We start from the raw sequence: 6,105 nt of genomic DNA on the forward strand, positions 1-6,105 counted from the left end.
TTTATAAATAGAGGCATTGAGTACAAAAGCAGGGAAGTTATGCTGAACCATTATTAAACTCTGGTTAGGCCCCAATTGGAGTGTTGCTTCCAGTTCTGCACAGCAGACTTTAGAAAGAATGTGAGGGTCCTTGAGAGGATGCAGAGGCGATTTACCAGAATGGATCCAGGGATGGGAGATTTTAGTTACAAGGTTAGGTTGGAAAAGCTAGGATTATTCTGCCTATATCAAAGGAGATTGAGTGGAGAATTGATAGAGGTGTATAACACCTCTAGAGAACAGGCCATCCTGGACTGGGTATTGAGTAATGAGAAAGGATTAGTTAACAATCTTGTTGTGAGGGGTCCCTTGGGGAAGTGTGCCCATAATATGATAAAATTCTTCATTAAGATGGAGAATGAGAGAGTTGATTCCGAGACTAGGGTCCTGAATCTAAACAAAGGAAACTATGAAGGTATGAGGCGGGAGTTGGCTATGATAGATTGGGGAATGTTCCTTAAAGGGTTGACAGTGGATAGGCAATGGCTAGCATTTAAAGAGCGCATGGATGAATTACAACAATTGTTCATTCCTGTCTGTGCAAAAGTAAAACAGGAAGGGTGGCTCAACTGTGGCTTACAAAAGAAATTAAGGAAAGTATTAGATCCAAGGAGGAGAAATATAAAATGGCCAGAACAAGCAGCAAACCTGAAGATTGTGATCAGTTTGGAATTTAGCAGAGGAGGACAAAAGGATTGATTAAGAAGGGGGAAATAGAGTATGAGAGTAAGCTAGCAGAGAACATAAAAACTGACTGGAAAAGCTTCTATAGATATGTGTAGAGAAAAAGATTAGTGAAGACAAATGTGGGCCCCTGACAGTCAGAAACGGGGGAATTTATAATGGGGAACAAAGAAATGGCAGACCAATTAAATACATACTTTGGATCTGTCTTCACAAAGGAGGATACAAATTATCTCCCAGAAATGTTGGGGAACATAGGGTCTAGTGAGAAGGAGGAACTGTATGAAATCAGTATTAGTAGGGAATGTTTGGGAAATTGATGGGATTGAAAGCCGATAAATCCCCAGGGCCTGATAATCTACATCCCAGAGTACTTAAGGAAGTGGCCCTTGAAATAACAGATGCATTTCTGGTCTTTTTTCAAAATTCTATCGACTCTGGAACGGTTCCAATGGATTGGACGGTAGTTAATGTAACTCCGCTATTTAAAAAAAGAGGCAGAAAGAAAACAGCGAATTATATGCCGGTTAGCCTGACATCAGTCGTGGGGAACATGCTGGAGTCCATTATAAAAGATGTAATAGCAGAGTGCAATAATAACCCGTCTCCACTCCTCGTATTTCTAAATCCCACACATTCACTAGAATGTGAACAATTATTTCCTGTTGTGTCTCTCTCAGATTTGTAAACTTCACTGTATTGGAGTGAGGTGACATCTACTGGCGGGAAGCAAGAACTGCAATTAAGCAGCAGAAACTCCACAGTCAGTCAGGGTCAAAGAAACATTGCAATGTGAGGATACAGCGAAATGGTTTGATTGGGTAGATGGAGACATGATTCCACTTGTGGTGGTGTCTGAAGCAAAGGCCAGAAATACAAAATTGTCATTAATAAAAGAAATGAGGAATTCATGAAAAATGTAGTAACGTAGTGAATGGTTAGAATGTGGATAGAATAGAAAGTGAGATTGGATGGACAGAAGCAGTCTGAAAGGATGGCTGAAACAAAAGGTGAGTGCCCTGAAACGTTAACTGTGTTTCTCACAGCACAGATGCTGCCAGAGCTGCTGAACATTTCCAGCACTTTCTGTTTTTATTTCAGCATTTGCAGGATGTTGCTTTGATCTGAAAAAAAATGGATGATTGTCAGGGGGGTTCCAGTGAAATTCCACAGCAGCTAATAAAGCTTGACTTGTCAGTGGCACGTTGGTCTAGGGGTATGATTCTCGCTTAGTGAGTATGGTTAATGAACATGCCAGAGCTCCCGGGTTCAAGTCCCGGACGAGCCCTGGCCTGCTGGCACTTTTAGATTAAGGTTATCTATTGGTTTCAGCCTTGCAGAAGGTGGAATTGACTTCCATCCGGAGCTGGCTTGAGGACCAGACAACTGGATTCAAAGAGCTTGTCGACAAAATTGCAATTAACTAAATGCACAGATAGCCAAGTGGGAATATAAAGTTGTTGCTGCAATTGTGACCTGACTCCAAAAACAACAGGACTGGGTTCTGGACTGGATTGGAATGGAATTCCTCAGTGTTTCTGTTGTTTGGCTTGCATTGACTCATCGATTTTCTTGTTTTTCACTTTGTCGATGCCTTTGAATTATTGTGGATCCTTCTTCAGGGTGTCTTCTTTCACCAGGTAGTTCTGACCTCTGATGATGTTGATTGGAATCAGCTTCAACTCGCTGATAGTTTTGGAAGTGAGCAGATTTCCTTTGCTTGAGTCTACAACATGGAACTCAGTCTGACATGTGGACCCATGGGAGGATTTGAATGCCATCCCTGCGTTGGAGTTGCATCCATCCAATAAGAGACCGAGTAGAAGTGACAGTTCTGTCAGTCGAATATGAGACTTTTAATGGCAGGGTTGTGAGTTTGAGTGCCATTCTGTTTTTCCCTTTTGTAAGGCTTCATGAGCAGAGAGTACAGGGAGTGTTTGAAATGAGCAAGTCTTGCTTTGATTCAGGACTCTTACTTCTCAGCAGCATCTCACTATGAAAGATTGAATTTGATCTCATTTTATTCTCAGCTCGGGGTCTGTGCGGCTCAGTGGCACTTCTGGCTGTCTCCCGCTTCACAATCCATCAGTACTGAGAAAGCAATGGGGAATATTACTCACATGTTGTGTTCTTTAATTTTTTGGAAAACTTGAATGTATGTATTTTCTTCCAAAACAAGGACACCAAGCCACTGTTAATGTAGGGCTGAAATAGCTCAGTTGGGAGAGCGTCAGACTGAAAATCTAAAAGTCCCTGGTTCAATCCCGGGTTTTAGCAATTTTGCTTCCTTATGCGTCCCTTGCCTTGGTTCTGATTTTCCGGTTGCACAATTTACTTTGAAATTATTTACCAAGCACCAGTGGATTGAATTTGAGAAACAACACAGAGTCATTTACAGCACAGAAGGTGGTCGTTTGGCCTATAACGTCCATGCTGGCTCTCCCCGGAGCAATCTAGTCAGTTCCACTCACCAGCTCGATCCCTTTCCTCCTGCAAGTTTCTTTCCTTCAAGTATCCATCCAATTTCCTTTTCAAATCATTGATTGTCTTTGCTTCCACCACACTCGTGGGCCAAGTCATTACCACCCACTACAAAAGAAAGTTCCACCTCATCAAGGATGGGAAATACTTACATCTTCGATACTTGCTTATTCTCTATTTCTATGAGAATAGACTGGCAGTCAACATGAAAGGAAACCCAAAAATCTTCGAGCAGCATGTAAATGATAAGTGGGTAGTAAGAGGTTGAGTCGGGCCTATTAGGGACAAAAAGGATAATATAAGCTTAGAGGTGCAGGGCAATGTTAATCTACTTAATGAGTACTTTGTATCAGTGATCACTAAGGAAGTGGAATTTGACAAAATATCAGTCGAAGTGAAGAGAGTAGAGTCAATGGAGAGGGTACAAATTGAGAGAGGGAGGTACTAAAAAGGCTGGCTGTGCTTAGGGTAGATAAATCACCTGGTCTGGATGGCTGGCATCCCAGGTTGCGAAAGGAAATGCGGATGCAGATAATGGAAGAGTTTGCCATAATCTTCCAATCTTCCCTGGATACGGGGGAGGTGCCAGGAGTAAACAGTGGCAAATGCGACGCCCTTATTCAAGAAAGGGTGTAAGGACAGTCCGGCTAACTACAGGCTAGTTAGATTAACAGCAGCGGTGGGTAAGGTTTTAGAAAGAATAATCAGGGTAAAAAATCAACAGTCACTTGGAGAGGTTTGAGTTAATTAAGTAGAGTGAGCATGGATTTATAAATGGGAGTTCATGCTTGACTAATCGAACTGCATTTTTTGATGAGCTAACAGAGCAGCTTGCTAAAGGGAATGCAGTGGATGTTGTTTATATGGTTTTTAAGGAAGCGTTTGACAAGGTACCACATAAAAGTGGGGTTTACAAAATTGAGGTTCGTGGTATAGGAGGGTCAGTGTCCAATTGGATAGAAAATTGGTTTAAGGACAGAAAACAGGGAGTCTTATTAAATGATTCTTAGTCAGACTGGAGGATAGTCGACAGTGATGTTCCCCAAGGGTCAGTGCTAGAACCACTGCTTTTTTTGCTAAAGATAAATGACTTGGATCTTGGAATATTGAGTAAAATCTCAAAATATCCCGATGACAACAAACTTGGAGGAGTGGCAAACAGTGAGCATGATATGAACTGCCTGCAACAGGACAATGATAGGCTAGCAGAATGGGCAGACAGGTGGCAGATGGAATTTAATAGTGACAAGTGTGAGGTGATGTATTTTGGCATAAGGAATAGGGACAGGCAATATTTACTTAATGGCACTGTTCTAAAGTTTGTGTTGGAATAGAGGGACTTGGGGTTCATGTGCATCAATCTTTGAAGGTGGCAAGACATATTGCGAGAGTGGTTAGCAAAGCATATGGGATCTTGGGCTTGAAAAAAAGAGGCATTGAGTACAAAGCAGGGAAGTTATGCTGAACCATTATAAAGCTCTGGTTAGGCCCCAGTTGGAGTGTTGCTTCCAGTTTTGCTTACCACACTTAAGAAAGAATGTGAGGGTCCTTGAGAGGATGCAGAGGAAATTCACCAGAATGGATCCAGGGATGGAGGATTTTAGTTACAAGGTTAGGTTGGAAAAGCTAGGGTTGTTCTACCTGCATCAAAGGAGAGTGAGGGGAGAATTGATAGATGTGTTTTCGGCTATGACAGTTTTAAATAAGTTGGCAAGGAAACATTGTTCCCGTTAACTATTGGTACAAGGACTAGGGGACACAGATTGAAGGTTTTGGACAGGAGGTACAGGGGGAATGTGCGCAAGAACTTTCTTACACTGATTGGTGATGATCTGTAACTCGCTGCCCACGAGGGCGATGGAAATGGAGACAATAGAGGATTACAAAAGGAATTTGAAGGGGCACCTGAAGGAAATAATTTTACAGGGCTATGGGGATCGAGCAGACAAGTAATAACTCGTCTCCACTTCTAGTATTTCTAAATCCCACACATTCACTATAATGTGAACAATTCTTTCCTGTTGTGTCTCTCTCAGATTTGTAAACTTCACTGTATTGGAGTGAAGTGACATCTACTGGCAAGAAACAAGAACTGCCGTGATGAGATCAGCCATGATTGTATTGAATGACAGAGCAGGCTCGAGTGGCTGACTTGCCGACTCCGGCTCCTCGTTCTTATGTTCATAGAATCATACAGCACAGAAGGAGGCCATTCGGCCCCATTGTGCCTCTGCTGACTCTCTGACAAAAAGATGCAATTAGTCCAACTCCCTGCCTATTTCCCCATAATCCTGGAGAATTTCACTTTGAAATATTTGTCCAATTCCTTTATGAAAGTTACAATTGAATCTGTTTCCACCACCCTGTCAGACAATTCATTCCAAATCCGAATCAGTTACTGGGTAAAAAGATCTCTCCTCACCTCTCCTTGACATTTTTGGCCAATTATTTTAAATCTGTGTCCTCTGGTTACTGACCCCCAGGACAGTGGAAACAGTTTCTCCCTCTCTACCCTATGAAAATCCTTCATGATTCTGAACACCTCTATTAAATCTTCCCTTAACCTTCTCTACTCTGAGGAGAACAATCCCAGCTTCACCAGCCTGTCCAGAGAACTGACACCCCTCATCTCTGGTATCATTCTAGTAAATCTCCTCTGAACTGTCTCAGAAGCTTTGATGTCCTTTCTAAAGCCTGGTGCCCAGAACTGGACACATTACTCGAGCTGAGATCGAGCCAGTGACGCCCACATCCCACGAACGAATAAAAAAACGCTCCCGAACCAGTCCCCAATTCTTAAGCATTTATCGACGCTCCCTGCCCAGTCCCCAAATCTTATTCATTTAGAAACGCTCCCTGCCCAGTCTCCAACTCTAATTCAATTATAGACACTCCCTGCCC

At 42.4% G+C, this 6,105-nt stretch overlaps 1 non-coding gene across 1 annotated transcript; it reads left to right on the forward strand.

Annotated features, from left to right (window-relative positions):
• The first annotated feature begins 2,927 nt into the window (after nucleotides 1-2,927).
• On the forward strand, nucleotides 2,928-3,000 carry trnaf-gaa (transfer RNA phenylalanine (anticodon GAA)). Its single transcript has one exon. It is a non-coding gene; the product is annotated as a tRNA-Phe (tRNA).
• The last annotated feature ends 3,105 nt before the right edge of the window (nucleotides 3,001-6,105 follow it).

The sequence above is a fragment of the Heterodontus francisci genome, unplaced genomic scaffold, assembly GCF_036365525.1.
Source record: "Heterodontus francisci isolate sHetFra1 unplaced genomic scaffold, sHetFra1.hap1 HAP1_SCAFFOLD_102, whole genome shotgun sequence".
NCBI classification, from domain to species: domain Eukaryota; kingdom Metazoa; phylum Chordata; class Chondrichthyes; order Heterodontiformes; family Heterodontidae; genus Heterodontus; species Heterodontus francisci.